The sequence below is a fragment of the Acanthochromis polyacanthus genome, chromosome 20, assembly GCF_021347895.1.
Source record: "Acanthochromis polyacanthus isolate Apoly-LR-REF ecotype Palm Island chromosome 20, KAUST_Apoly_ChrSc, whole genome shotgun sequence".
Lineage (NCBI taxonomy): Eukaryota > Metazoa > Chordata > Actinopteri > Pomacentridae > Acanthochromis > Acanthochromis polyacanthus.
This window is the reverse complement of record NC_067132.1, coordinates 1,865,191-1,879,322: the sequence shown is the minus strand read 5'-3', so window position 1 is coordinate 1,879,322 and position 14,132 is coordinate 1,865,191. Positions and strand designations below refer to the sequence as shown.

The 14,132-nt window shown below is 40.1% G+C and overlaps 2 long non-coding RNA genes across 5 annotated transcripts; one reads left to right on the top strand and one right to left on the bottom strand.

The window, feature by feature from the left end:
- Positions 1 to 7,412: 7,412 nt before the first annotated feature.
- Positions 7,413 to 10,673, top strand: LOC127531252 (uncharacterized). 4 transcript variants are annotated; one of them, XR_007938200.1, is made up of 5 exons: positions 7,413 to 9,070; positions 9,447 to 9,553; positions 9,658 to 9,773; positions 9,902 to 10,024; positions 10,552 to 10,673. It is a non-coding gene; the product is annotated as an uncharacterized LOC127531252 (long non-coding RNA). The 4 variants fall into 4 exon arrangements; XR_007938198.1 differs by having other exon boundaries at positions 9,434 to 9,553; positions 9,906 to 10,024; XR_007938197.1 differs by having other exon boundaries at positions 9,434 to 9,553.
- Positions 10,674 to 11,162: 489 nt separating this feature from the next.
- Positions 11,163 to 14,011, bottom strand: LOC127531249 (uncharacterized). The gene is made up of 5 exons (XR_007938194.1): positions 13,853 to 14,011; positions 13,667 to 13,758; positions 12,092 to 12,183; positions 11,672 to 11,994; positions 11,163 to 11,294 (listed from the first exon to the last, which is right to left on the bottom strand). It is a non-coding gene; the product is annotated as an uncharacterized LOC127531249 (long non-coding RNA).
- Between the last annotated feature and the right edge of the window lie 121 nt (positions 14,012 to 14,132).

Below are 14,132 nucleotides of genomic sequence, written 5' to 3'. Positions count from 1 at the left end.
CTAAAATAAAACGAGTAGTGCTAATAACTAAAAGACAAAAACACAACTAGAAAACTGAAACACAAATAAAAGGTTAAAAAAGCGTAATTCACAAATATAAGACTAAAACATGAATAAAAGGCCAAACAGACCAAAACACATAAAAGAGAAAACAAAAGACGATAAAAGACGGCATCACATAAAAGCAATTCTATAAAAGTGAGTTTTTAAAAATGACTTAAAGGAAGCTACAGACTCCGCACGCCTTATCTCCTCTGGCAGGTTGTTCCAAAGTCGAGGAGCTCTGATGGAGAAACCTCTGTCACCTTTAGTTTTGAGCCTTGACTTTGGAACGACCAGGAGGCCTTCGCCAGAGGATCTAAGGCTGCGGGCTGGCTGATATGGGATTAAAAGCTCTGAAATATAGCTGGGGGCTAGGCCCATGAAGGCTTTAAAAGTTACCAATAAAATCTTAAAATCAATTCTAAAACAGACAGGAAGCCAGTGAATTGAGGCTAAGACTGGAGTGATGTGATGCCGTCTGCTAAAACCAGTTAAAAGCCTGGCTGCTGCATTCTGAACTAGTTGGAGGCGAGAAAGGGATTTTTTTATTCAAACTGGGGAGGAGAGAGTTACAATTGACCAGTCTTGAGAAAATGAAGGCGTGGATTACTTTTTCGAGGTCTGGTGGGGAGAGTATATGTTTTATTTTTGAAATGGAGCGCAAGTGAAGGAAAAGAGGACTCTATGGTTTTATTGATGTGGGTGGCGAAGGTGAGATCTGAGTCAAAGATGACTCCTAACTCTCTAGCAGATGGTTTTATGTTTAGAGAGAGTGGGCCAAGACTTGACTGTCTGAGGGGGGAGTTTTTTATGTTAAAGAGGATAATTTCCAATTTGGAGTTATACGGTTGCAGAAAATTATCAGCCATCCAACAGTTAATGTCATTGAGACAGTCCAGCACAGCAGCTAGGCCTCAGGGGTCCTCAGGTCTCAGGGGAAGGTGTATCTGTGTGTCGTCTGCGTAGCAGTGAAAGGAGACTTGGTGGCGCTGAATTATTTGGCCAAGGGGCAGCATGTAAATAGAAAATAAAATTGGACCTAAAACTGAACCTTGCAGTTTGAAGACACCGGCTCAAAACTGCTAAAAAGACAAAGAATTTCCCTACTAGCATGAACAGGGTGATCTGTGGGAGTGATCTGAAGCCTGATATCTATAACCTTGTTAATAAAATGAATTAAAAACTTCTCACAGGTATCTTGAGAAGCATCAGTAAAATAAGAGGGGAGGGGTTAGTGAGGGAATCTGAAACCTTAAATAAAACTCTGGGGTTAGAATTATTGGCTAAAATCAAATTTGAGTAAAATGCTGCCCTTGCATCTTTAACCACCTTCTGGTAGCTTTTCATGGAGTCTCTCCAGATCTCATAAAAACTACCAAACCAGTCTTCTTCCATTTTCTTTCATTTCATCTGCATAGTTTCTTTAATTCATGTGTGGACTCTGTAAGCCAGAGCTGGGGCTCTTTGTTTGAACTTTTTAGTTTCAAGGGGGCTACAGAGTCCAAGACAGTGCTACATTTATGATTAAAAAGAGAGACAAGCTCTTCTGTATTATAAACTGGATACAAATCTGGATAGAAGGCAGTTAAAGATGCATAAATAAAAAGCTCCAAAAACCTGCTAGCAGACGTTGGATTTAAAACCCTTCGATAAACTGGAGTCTGATCGATAAAAGAAAATAAATATAAAAATCTGTGATAAAATCACAGAGAATAAAACCAGTTTGTGATCAGACACACAGATATCCTTTGTTAAAAACTCATCTGGGCTCAGCCCAGTAAATAAAATTAAATCTAGACAGTGTCCATTTACATGGGTCAGTTCCTGTATTGCCTGGGTTAGATTAAAAGAGTGCAGAATTTTGATAAAATTGACACTCAATGGTCATGAGGGACAACAGACATGTATGTTAAAATCACCTAAAATAAGAATTCTGTCATATTTACAAATAAAATGGGATAAAAACTCTGAAAACTCTTGGATAAAAACAGTGTTGTGCTTGGGGGTCTATAGATGACTAAAATTAAAACAGGGTCTTTGAACTTAATAATAAAAGCAAGGTGCTCAAAAGAGTTAAAAGTGCTGGAGGTGATTGGGGTGCATTTAAAAACCTTCTTGTATATGACAGCCACCCCCCCTCCCGACCTGACTGCCGGGGTTGATGGAGGTGAGAAAAATCAGGGGGGGTGGCTTCAATAAGAGAAATGGGATTGTCCGGAGTGAGCCAAGTTTCTGTTAAAATAAAAAAGTCCAGGCTGTTCTGCAAAATAAAATCATGACAAATAAAGTTTGTGTTTGACGGATCTGATGTTTAAAAGTCCAACGTTTGCAGGTATACTGTTAAAAGCAGGGTGGGTAGCCGAGGAAGCAGGGGTATGTGGATGAGATTGGAGGGAGTACAATGTCTGACAGGGCGGGGCTGAGGACATGAGGAGGGGATGTGGACTGGGATTACAGACACTGAAACAGGACTGATTAAGGGGGGGGGGGGGGGGGGGGGGCAGGGGAAGGTGGGGATTGGCAGGTGAGTGAGCGGGGAATATGGGGGTGCATTGTGATGACCAGAGGTTATTGTGTGGAGGAGGGGGAGTGGCCTGACAGCGGGAAGATGAGCTGCTGAGTGCAGACTGTCAAACAGGTGAGGAGTGGATCATGTACTGGATATTAGAGGACAACATTTGGCTAACCCTACTGTTGGGATGGATCCCGTCATGGTTAAAAAGTGATGCTGTCTCAAAAAAGATTAAAATTGTCAATAAAACAGAAGTTGTGGGTGGGGCAGGTGGACTGGAGCCAGGTATGGAGACTAAGTAACCTGCTAAAGTGTGGAGATCGGGCCAGAAATAAAAACTGTCTTTCCAGTGTCCTTTAAAATATTAAAAAGCAAGTTAAAATCTCTCTATGATACCTCAGACTGCTTTTAAGAGGTGTCGTTAGAGCTGACATGCACCACGATCTTGGAGACAGAGGGAGGGAGGGAGCGGAGTAAGTGGAGGAGTTTGTCCAGGATAACGGGAACGGTGGCACCAGGAAAACAGTGAGTGATGGCGTTGAAAAATCTGATGTACCTGGTTATGGAGTCTCCAATGACTAGCGTGGTGGGGGGGAAGAGAGGACGGGGAGATGAGGACGAGCGCGCGCTGATGGCTCCAAATGCCGGGCGCTCCACCTGTGCTGGGGCCGCCGCTGGTGAACCAGGTGGAGTGAGGGTGTCGGGAGGCCGGGGGAGCCCCCCCAAGTGCCTGGAGACGGCCTCCTTAAGGAGTCGGCGGTGCAGCATCCCAGTCAAGGGGGGCCATGCAGCCAACGCGTCCGCGCTGGTAGTCCCCGGAGCCGACGCATCCGCGCTGGTGGTCCCCGGAGCCGACACGTCCGCGCTGGTGGTCGCCGGAGCCGCCTCCGCTGGAAACTGGTCAGTCAGGGAAGGTGGAGCTGGTGCAGGTGCAGGGTCAGCGACGCGGGCTTGAGCCTCGTCCCTCAGGGCCCAGCAGCTGTTCGAGAGCGAGAGCCGTGGTGGTGAAGGAGCTCTCCCCCCCGCGATTGGCCTCTGGCCACGTTGCACCACCTCCAGCCAGGCTGGCTGCGCCAGCGGCTTTGGTGTGGAGCGGTGGGTAGGGTGGGTCAGGAGCCCTACCTCGATGCCAGTATCAGGATCGTTTTGTGGCCTCAGATCCCGACTGTCCCGACTTGCGGCTTGGGAGCAGGAGAGAGAGTCCGACCAACACGGCGCTGTGCTGCGGTGCCGGTGAGCCAGCTGAAGCCCTGGCCGCAGGGCCCTCAGCCGGCCCGTTGGGAGAGTGCAGAGATGCCATCCATGGTAAAGTATCAGCGGAGGCCGAAACCAACTGTGACGCCAGAGCTGGGGGCCACAGGCCGGTGATCCTGGAGGCCTGCATCAGGGAGATGTGTTTAGACTGTCAACGTCCTGCATTAGTGTTATGCTAAAAAATGAGGCATGAAACTGCTTTCATCAAGATATTTTTATTGAGTAAAACCTTTGACAGCCTCCAGTGATCATTCCATCAACTCATGTTTTTAATTTATTTAATTTTTCCATTAAAAACAAAACAAAAACAATGTAAAAGTACTGATAAGAATACCGTTAACCCATTGCGCTTCAGTGTCCCGCCCGCGGGACACTTTGAGATCTGCATAAGCAATTTACTAAATGTCCGAAGCTGCAAACTTGATTATAGAAACACTATACACCCATGGAAAGCTTTGATTCTCATGAATCTGCCGATATAAACCACTTTCAGATATGATTACCACAGCGTTTAATATAAACACATTTCTCCAACAAACAGCAAAACATTTGGACGCTCTTTACTGGTAAAAGATGAAAATAATCCACAAAAACCGTCCAGAATCCAAGCTTTGGGATCCAGATAAAACTAGCAAGTATAATATTTTGTCCAAAATATGTCTTAAAATAAGTAAATAATCCACAAAAAGCTCGGCTCCATGTGTGCGCACGCGGCGCGTCGTGGCGCTGCGTGTTTCATATCCATTGTATTTCTGTCCATATTTTTATGAACAATACAGATACCCGCGCTGTTTCGCAGTCAAAATTGCAGCTGAACTCTAACCTTTTGATTGACATCAAACTTCAACCAATCCAGTAACTTTAGGTGGCATTCCATGGCTAAACAGCCAACCGTCGTCGAGAATAACATAGATGGACCCGACTACATTTCCTTGGTTACAGCTAAACAAATCACATTTGAGGAACCTTTTGACTGACAGGATTGTAGCCAATGAGCTGCTGAATAGAAAGACGTACAACATGATTGCCTTTGACGAAGGAACATTCCAGGACGCTTCCGCATCTCACAATCAACTGCTTCTTCTCCGGTGTGCTTCTGGTGCGTCTTTGTGCATCCCGTCGTAACTTGTAGCTTTAGTTGGTTTTATCGTTTTTAGAGTTGTTTCTGGATTATAAATAATGTCCAAACGAACAACAAAACTGAAATACTCTATTGAAGAGTTAGTTGAAGCCTGCACACGCAGAGATAGTGATCAGTTTGGAGATGAGCAGCTGGAGGAAGAGAGTGAAGTGTCGTCTATCGACTCAGAAGCAGAGGAGCTTTTCCTACAGGGGAAAGACATCAGACTCGATAAGTAAGAACTCAGAATTGTTTTTTTATAGTATAATATTATATTGTTTGTATTTATGTACACAATATAATATTTTTTATTGTTTTATTTTACACCATAGTATAAGTTATATTACAGTATAGTATCTGTTTGACAGCAGTACAGCAGTAAGAGTTATTTCGGAGAAAATCTTGTTTTCTTTGTGTATTCCACCCTCATCTGGGGGGAGGTGTGTTTCATGCCTAAATTCTTCAATTTACTTGTGTTCCATGCGTGCATGAAAAAAAAGCTAGATATAATATTGATTTCATTAACTGCCCAGACAGCAAGACGACATTGAATAAATGTTGATATTTCATCAGAACCGTCAGAATGGTTGATATCAGTTTTTCAACCATACTTCAACATTGAATCATCATTGCAATATAGATGGTACCTGATGTTGATGACTATGATATGGAAACAACGTTGATTTATGATCGCCTATTGTGGTTGATTTAGCATCTATATCTGGTTGATCTAGGGATGACACCAGTGTTGATAAACAGTCGAAGAATAGTTGACCTCGAAAATACATTGATTGAAAAACCATTGATTTATGGTTGACAAGGAGACTGCATGCAAGGCAACATTGAATAAATGTTGATATTTGATCTGAGCTGTCAGACTGGTTTATATCGTTTTCTCAACAATAAATATTGAATCATCAAGGCAATACACAGTAAATTCCCCAGTGTTAAATATGCTGTGTCAAAGTGCATTGACTATCAGTTATTTTAACAACAGCTGGAGTACAACACCCAGCGTTAAATGAGGCAGTGTTAGAAGTACTCTGAAGAGCTCCGCCCACATCCTCCTCATTTTCAAACTCCTTGGAATGTTGAGTACGCCATTTTCTCAAAATGGAAAGAGTGCAGTAAGTTTCTCCTCATTACTTACTAAACTAATTATTTGGAATTTCAACTGAAACAGCTTGTCAGAATTACTTTATATCATTGTTCACTGAACATTACAGTTATTTTCTGGCGGTTTTGTATCTGAAAATACCGAATTCTAAAAGAGCTAATGTGACTGAGTGAATGCTAGCTTAGTTGTGCCATTGTCGGTGAACTTTTTAACTAACTAGATAGCGTCAGACTAGACACGAGATAAGGTTAATACGGTTTATATAAGCCCGAAGAGTGACTGAGTTGTGTACCATGCATAGTGTTCATAGTTTGAGAGGGGAGAAATTAGCTAACGTTAGCTTGATTAGTTAGCCACCTCGGGTTACATTGCGCACGCTGGCCACGCAACAAGTACAAATGGTAAGTGAACCAGAGGATTTAGTATGCAAGTTTTACATTTTGTAGTTATTGATCAACCTAACAGATTTATGTTTGGCTTATTTATTGACTAAAAAGCGATTTTCAGTGTAGTGTTACTGTTAACATTGAATTACTCTTTCAGCTGCAAACACTATTTTTGTTGTCCATTAAAGTGACTGTGATAGCTCATTAAAACTAGGAGAGTAGTGATTTCCTACTCATGTAGTTCTGTCTAATGTGTGTTGGGCAGTACATTTTACTTGACATTAATGTCTCAGTAGTCTTAAACTGACATAACTACAGTGACTGTTACTGACAAACTACTCAAGTTACGATATTTGACAACCTCAGGTCAGAATATGTAGACAAGTGGCCAGGGCTGATCATAGTAAAGTAGGTTTTAATTCTAGAAGGCGTATTGCTGTATAGAGAAATGTGATTTATTAAAAATGATTTTCTGGTGTTTTTACCTTAGACAAGATGAGTTGTTAGCCTAGTTGATACCTTGTCAACTGCATGTGGCTTAAAACAGTTTTTTCATCAAAAGTTGCATGCATTCATCTAAAAAAAAAAACCCTTCCTAATTTAATTAGAACTGGCTTTATGCGCCTGTCAAACTTATTTTGTTGTCTTTGTTTATTGTAAGAATGAACATGTGAACTTTTCCTCTATTATGTTGTGCTGATCCTGTCATACAACAGGGATCGAACCCAAGCAGCAGGCAATAGACAGACAGGTGGAATAAAGACTATCTTTAATATAAAGGAATAAATATAACAAAACGCTGAACAGGGTAATACTAAATTAACGGGAGGTGTAACTAATAAAACTAAGGACGACGGCCTGGGGCCGCGATGGAAACTAAACAACTAAAGCCAGGAGGAAAGGAAACTCACGAGTAGTCCAGGGAGTGGGAGATGAGGTGGGAGGCTGAGCAGAGGGGGGCCGAAGGAAGACGTGTATGGAGTTATATTTGTGCCACAATCCTGAGCGCACAGTGTGAAATTTTGAGCACAGAAAACAATTTTGAGCAAAGAAAAACTTAATCTGAGCAAACAAAAATCTATTCTGCACTCAAAAAATATATTTTTATATTTGCAACTATCCACATACACACACAGTCTTAATGCTTTTCACTCGGTTTTTCACTCTGCTCTCCTGTGGATCTCTGCTCTACATCCTCGCTACGTCTCTCTCGCTCTCGCTCAACATCTGCTCTCTGCACACGCTCAAATCTGCCTTCACGCTCGCTCAACTCTGCACGGCGTTATAAATGTGCCACAATTCCAGCCAATCACAGACTTCTGATTCTATCCAATCGGGTCCCTGTTTCGGCCGCCTCTCGGAAGCGCTGTTAAAAACGATCGCTAAATCAACTGGAGTTCTGCTATATACGCTGGACTACGACATATTTTCGGTGAGTATTGTTTTATTATTGAATTACATTAAATAAAGCACTATTTTGTTTAGTGTGTTAAATACAGGTGTAATGTTTTGGTACGGTTTTGCAGAAAGTCAGTCCTGCTTCCGCAACAAAACGAGGGATTTAGCAGATGTGCTAGCTAAACAGCATGACAGATCCAAATAATGACAACCCAAATACTCCGCCACCATGTCAGGTTAGTTAAGATTTTTGGGTTTTTTAATTTTTTATTAGCTGTGCTTTTGATTAATCTTTCTATTAACCAACCTTTCAGATTAAAGCTGATTTACTAGCAGGAGTCAAAGCTGTAGAGCTTAAGCTAACCTAATAGCTAATGAAAACTTTGTTGGACATTAGTGTTTGATTTCAAAGTGTTAAATAATTGTGTTTTGACAGAACATATTAACTTTACATTTGGTATTGATTTAGGGTCAAAGTGCAGTTGAGTTAGCAGCCAGAAATCTAATAACTTTGTTGGTTAACACCATGGCCACAACTAGTTCACCAAGCCCTACAGAGACCAGACAGCCAGAGCCTAGAAATGTAACTGTACCGCAAGAGATGGCAAGGTTTGCATGTTTAGTCAATCATAGGTTTTTATTCATAATATTGTGAATTTGATGTTCTCATTTAGTTTGTGGATGTGTTTAACAGAGACATTTAAATTCATATATAATCAGAACTGAGAGAGTCTAAAAAAAATCAAATTATCTAATATTTGACTATTTATATTATTTATAAATGCATACATATATATGTCCTGTACAGAGCTTTTCCAGGATACTTCAGATCAAACTTTAGTCGAGGTAAAAAGAGGTGTTTAACTTCCACCAAGCAGCCTCCTAGAACAACCAGCAAGACCATTACTCTCATTTTTTATCTGCTTCCAAAAAACACACCCTACACACCTTTGCCAGTTGAGGAGCTTGAACTCCTTCAAGCTGGCATGGGAAGACAAACGGTGTCGCTGCCTGACGACAGTGACCATGCAGAGGTACAGTAGTCAGTTCATAGTTTTGACTTTCCGTGTTTAAGGCGGTCATTGGGCAACACTTTTAACCCAAATTACATGTTAACGTCTATATTGTAGTGTTTTATTTCTCTCTTTCTTTTCTTTGTTGTCAAATTTCAAAGGTCCTGGCTGAAACATTCCCAAAAATGGAAGATCTTTATGGGGGATGGCTCTTGCATAAAGCAACAGGTTTGTAAGGCCAGGATTGTGTATTTTTGTATCACATCCCACTCCTGTAGTTGTAATTTATTTTAGTTGTACATAAGGGCTATTGCTGCACAGGCATTTAGCTGTAAGCATTAGAGATGGCTCGTTGACGATAAATAGGTGTATTTTTAATTAGAATATGTAGATGCAGATGCTTGCAATACACATTAAGACATGCAAAGGAAAATCACTTTCTGATGAGAGTGATGAAGAGGTGAGAAAAATTGTTTGTGTTTCATTGTGATGGAAATTACAAAACATAGTGTTTATTAAAGTGGCTGTTTTGTAAATCTGTAGTACTCTGAGCTATGCATACTTTCGCTTTCTACATTTTTCGCTTAACAGTGAACACTTTCAGGTTGAACATGTGGCTGATGCACAGTCTCTGATGTTGCTGGCTGATGAAGTTATAAACTGTGGATACACAAGCCAGATCAAGCTGGATAATAAACAAAACACCATTCGGTAAGAAAAAACAACTGTCATTCAAATATTTTTAATTTTTAAACCAGTTTTTGATTGTTGTGTTCTTTCTTTCATAGTACTATTGTCTTGCACTCTACCACAAGACTGATTCCAATGCTTCAGCAAGTGAGAAAGGGCATGGAACTGTATGGTCTGCTCAGTCAGATGGCTGCAAACCCTGAAGCTTTACACACTCTTTGTTCCTGGGAAGATCATCAAAGTAAGCATTATTCATAACAATTTAACTCACCGTGTTCTTGCAGACAATCCCCCTGTTCTGGATTTTGTTCTTTGTTATATATGTATATGAATTTTAACACCAATTGTATATTCACTTATTCTTTTTAGCCAGATGCTGATTTCATAATGATGAACTGCCGACCACAGCTCAGTGAAAAGGGGACATCTCGGGAGAGAACTGAAAGATTATAAACTTCATGCAAGATTTTTGCCAGGAGCTTGAAATATCAGGTACTATGCTATACAGTACTGCAGGCAAGTAACTAATAATCAGTACAGTTGAGGTATCCAGTAGGTCTGTTATGCTGTTATGCCACTTGTCCAATTTTTTTTAAATTTACTTATTTCGAACATGAAATTAACAGACAGCCGATGCAGCTTATACAAAATAAAACCGCAGCTAAAACAAGGCATCATATAAATTTACAAATCATACATGTTCGAAAGGGAGTGGGAAGAAGACAGAACTTATTTAATCCCACCCCGAACAAGGTTACTTTATTAACAATTTATTTCTATATAACCAAAATTGAATGGCAATAACATATAGCTATCCAACACACCAGAAGCAAGCGTCACAGCAAATCAGAACAAAGTAGTTCCGAGTGCTCACACTGATCATGACAGGGTTGTCTCTTCCAGGATGATAATAACCAGGCTATAAGATGATTACACTATTACATGATTATTTAAATTGAAATTCCTTAAGTTCAAATTGTTTGTAACATGTTTTATTTCTTATATTTTAAACATCACAGTGCTGCAGTTGAGGAGCCCCACTCTCTTGGAGTTCAGCATGTCCTCCAGTGGTTGACCGGGCAAGCCCACATTCCCATCCTCCCTGATGAAAAGAGACATTTCAAAATAATATTCATGTTTGACCACGACTGCAGGGAGCCACTTGGAGATCACTCCATTTGTTACCAAACTGTGAGTGCATGCACTCGTACAGTAACTTTTCCAGTGCAGCCTCTCAGCACTTACACTGAATTCAGAAGACTTATGAGTGAAGCAGTTAGATATGGTGGTGGCTTCCACAGAGTTTAACAGAAATAGCTCTCTGGTAATCTGAAACAAAAAATGAGAAGCCATTTCTAAACATTAACTGATAGAATATGTTCATAGCTAATGAAAAAAGCAAAACAATTGTTCCTGTTAGCTCAGTGTTTGACTTTCTCTTCAGTCATACAAATTCCCTTTATACAGGGTTCTCTTGCTTTTATTAGTTAGAAAAGCTTCAATCATTTTTGTCACTGTGCTGGAATATTTGTTGACTTTCAAGTTCTTGTCCAAATGTCTATTGGTTGGACACCTGTTGCAAGAACCTGATGTATAAGTCACGACCATGTGACTCTGAATGTTCCAGACGGTTGATAGTTCTCTGAAGTTCTTCCAGGGCTTCATCATCCAGTGGGCACTCAAATTCCGGAACCACAACTGTGCCATGAGAGTCTTCCTGCAGCACAGCACTCTGCCAGTCAATGCCTGGGTCCTGAAGGTCCTTTGAATTCAAAACATATCAGTCAGGAATGGATACTTGTTGAAATACAGTTTTGGTATTTGTGTGAGTTTTTTTTAAGAATAAACACAACATTACAAAAAGTGATGCTTTATTTTTATTCATCAGCATAGAAATTACTTCATTAGAAGTAGTAGAAACAAACAAACAAAAAAATCAGGATCATCCCACAAATCATGACATATTTCCTGATTCAGGCCTTATAAACAGTACAGTACTCTTCATTTTATGAAAATATGTGGGCTTTGTAAACTACAGTCTGTAATAGTCTATCAGAATGTGTAGCAGATACGTACTGCTCAGTCTTACAATCAACTTCTTAAAATACATGTCCTACTTGTTTTTACATCATATTGTACCTCGAGTCTCTCCCCCTCATCCAGATCTTGTAGACGTCCCATGCACCACAGCTGTTCAGGGGTGAGACCTCCCTCTGTCCGCAGAGAATGATTATTCCATCCTTCAATAAAGGTATCAAGATCTGCCCGGAGTCGGGGACAAAGACGTAGTGCACACCAAAGAGAAGAGTGGCATTAGATATGTCAAGTAGACCATCCTCTTCCAGAGAGTGAAGAATGTCATGGTACTTTTTCCAGAGATGAAGCTCGATCTTCCTGTTCCTCGTGTGGCAAACATGAAATGTGCAATATCCAGGTTTTCTACTCCCTGATCTGCCCTAACCCTGTAACCAAAATAGATAAAGTTGTATCAGTAATAGTTAATGCAACTTATACAGATTTAATCAAACTTCATATAACTAGATAATCAGGTCAGAATACCTTGACGGTAAGCCATGAAGCTGGACCGATGTGATGAAGAATGAGAATGCAGTTTGTGCTTTGTTATTTGTTGCAGCATCCAAGTACAAGACCTGCAGTAAAACCACATGGATAATGTACAGATCTGTGTTTAGCTAACAGCATATTATAACATTGTTCTTTGTAGCATTTGGTATCTCATTTGTTGTGTTATTTTATTTTTAAAAAAAAACATCAATGTGGTATATCCTACAAACAAAAACACTCCATACAATGAGTTTATTAGACACATACAGCTGAAACCAATGCAGCAAAATTTTTCATTGAACCAATTGCACGTTTAAATAATATTCAAAAAATGTAATAAAGCAAAAAACAAATTGGATCTCAAATACACAACTTTATATTCATTTTACCTTCTGCAAAGTGAATGGGGCTGTAGTTCTGCCAACAGTTACTATCTGAGATATACTACATCTTTAAATAACTTTTTTATTAATGTTTTTGTGCTAGAAATGGTGAAAGTGTGACAAGCTCTGCTTCACTCGTCTCAATGATCATATACAGGGCACTTACAAAAAGACAATATTGCTCTTCAGATTACTTGTATGTAAAAATGTATCCAGATGAGATATTAAATGTTTGATTACATTATAATTATCATTAATTTCATACTGAAAGCCACTAGCTAAAACAAATACTCAAAACCAAGTTGAAAGGCTGGCATACTGATCTCTGTGTACTTGGCTGTGTTTATTATTCCAAAGCCATCACCAATGATCTGTACCCTTTGGTTGAAGATTATGATAAAAGTACCTACAGTTTTAAACGCTGTTCATAAAGCTTAGTCAGCCATGTCCAAGTTTCTGATATATACGTAAGGATCAAATTACTCTGATTTATAGCTGCAAAACTTCATACATACAGTCATATAAATTTAAGAGTAAAAAATGACCTTCCTTGAGTAGCCATCCACTCCACCAAAGACTGCAATGTTGTACCTGTTCAAGATGGGGAGTACTATTTCAATAAGGCTGCTCATGTGTGAGTCGTGTCAGCTAATTGCAGGCTGTTCTAAATTGCAACAACCTTTTTTGAATGCAAATATTCTATTAAAAGATGTTTGGGGGACATGTTTAAATTAGGGGCTCCATAATGTATTCCCAAGTAACAAACAAGATGAACTTCACTGAAGTATTTTTAATGACATCCCTCTTTAAATGAAATAGTCTGAGCAAGCTTATTTACCTTATGAGTTTATGATTTGTGTCAATGTGGACAAGGGACAGAGGGCCTTGCACAGAGTAACTTGGTCAAACAACACATCCTATTTTAGTGAGCTGTGAGAAGATCACAGTTGAATATTACACGTAAAAACAAAAGCATTATTCTTAGATAGTGTATCTGTTCCATCAGTTTGTATGTTTGTCAAGTTTGTAAATTAATTGTTGAGGTGAGAGCTACTGATTGAGCTAGCAGCCAACAAATCTAGTGTCCCTTAGCAAGCAAATAGAAATATACAAATCAATGAAACAGACACACAGACTTTCATGCAAGCTTACATGACAAAATATGTTTGCAAAACCAACTACTTACATGTCGATGTGGTGCACCGTTGTGTTGTCGTTCAGGATCCGACATGGTACAGCTTTGCTAATCTTGGCTAATTAAACGAGGGTCCAGTGGCTCTGAAATGTGGATTTAAACATTACACTTGTACTTTAACACACTAAACAAAATAGTGCTTTATTTAATGTAATTCAATAATAAAACAATACTCACCGAAAATCTGTCGTAGTCCAGCGTATATAGCAGAACTCCAGTTGATTTAGCGATCGTTTTTAACAGCGCTTCCGAGAGGCGGCCGAAACAGGGACCCGATTGGATAGAATCAGAAGTCTGTGATTGGCTGGAATTGTGGCACATTTGTAACGCTGTGCAGAGTTGAGCGAGCGTGAAGGCAGATTTGAGCGTGTGCAGAGAGCAGATGTTGAGCGAGAGCGAGAGAGACGTAGCGAGGACATAGAGCAGAGATCCACAGGAGAGCAGAGTGAAAAACCGA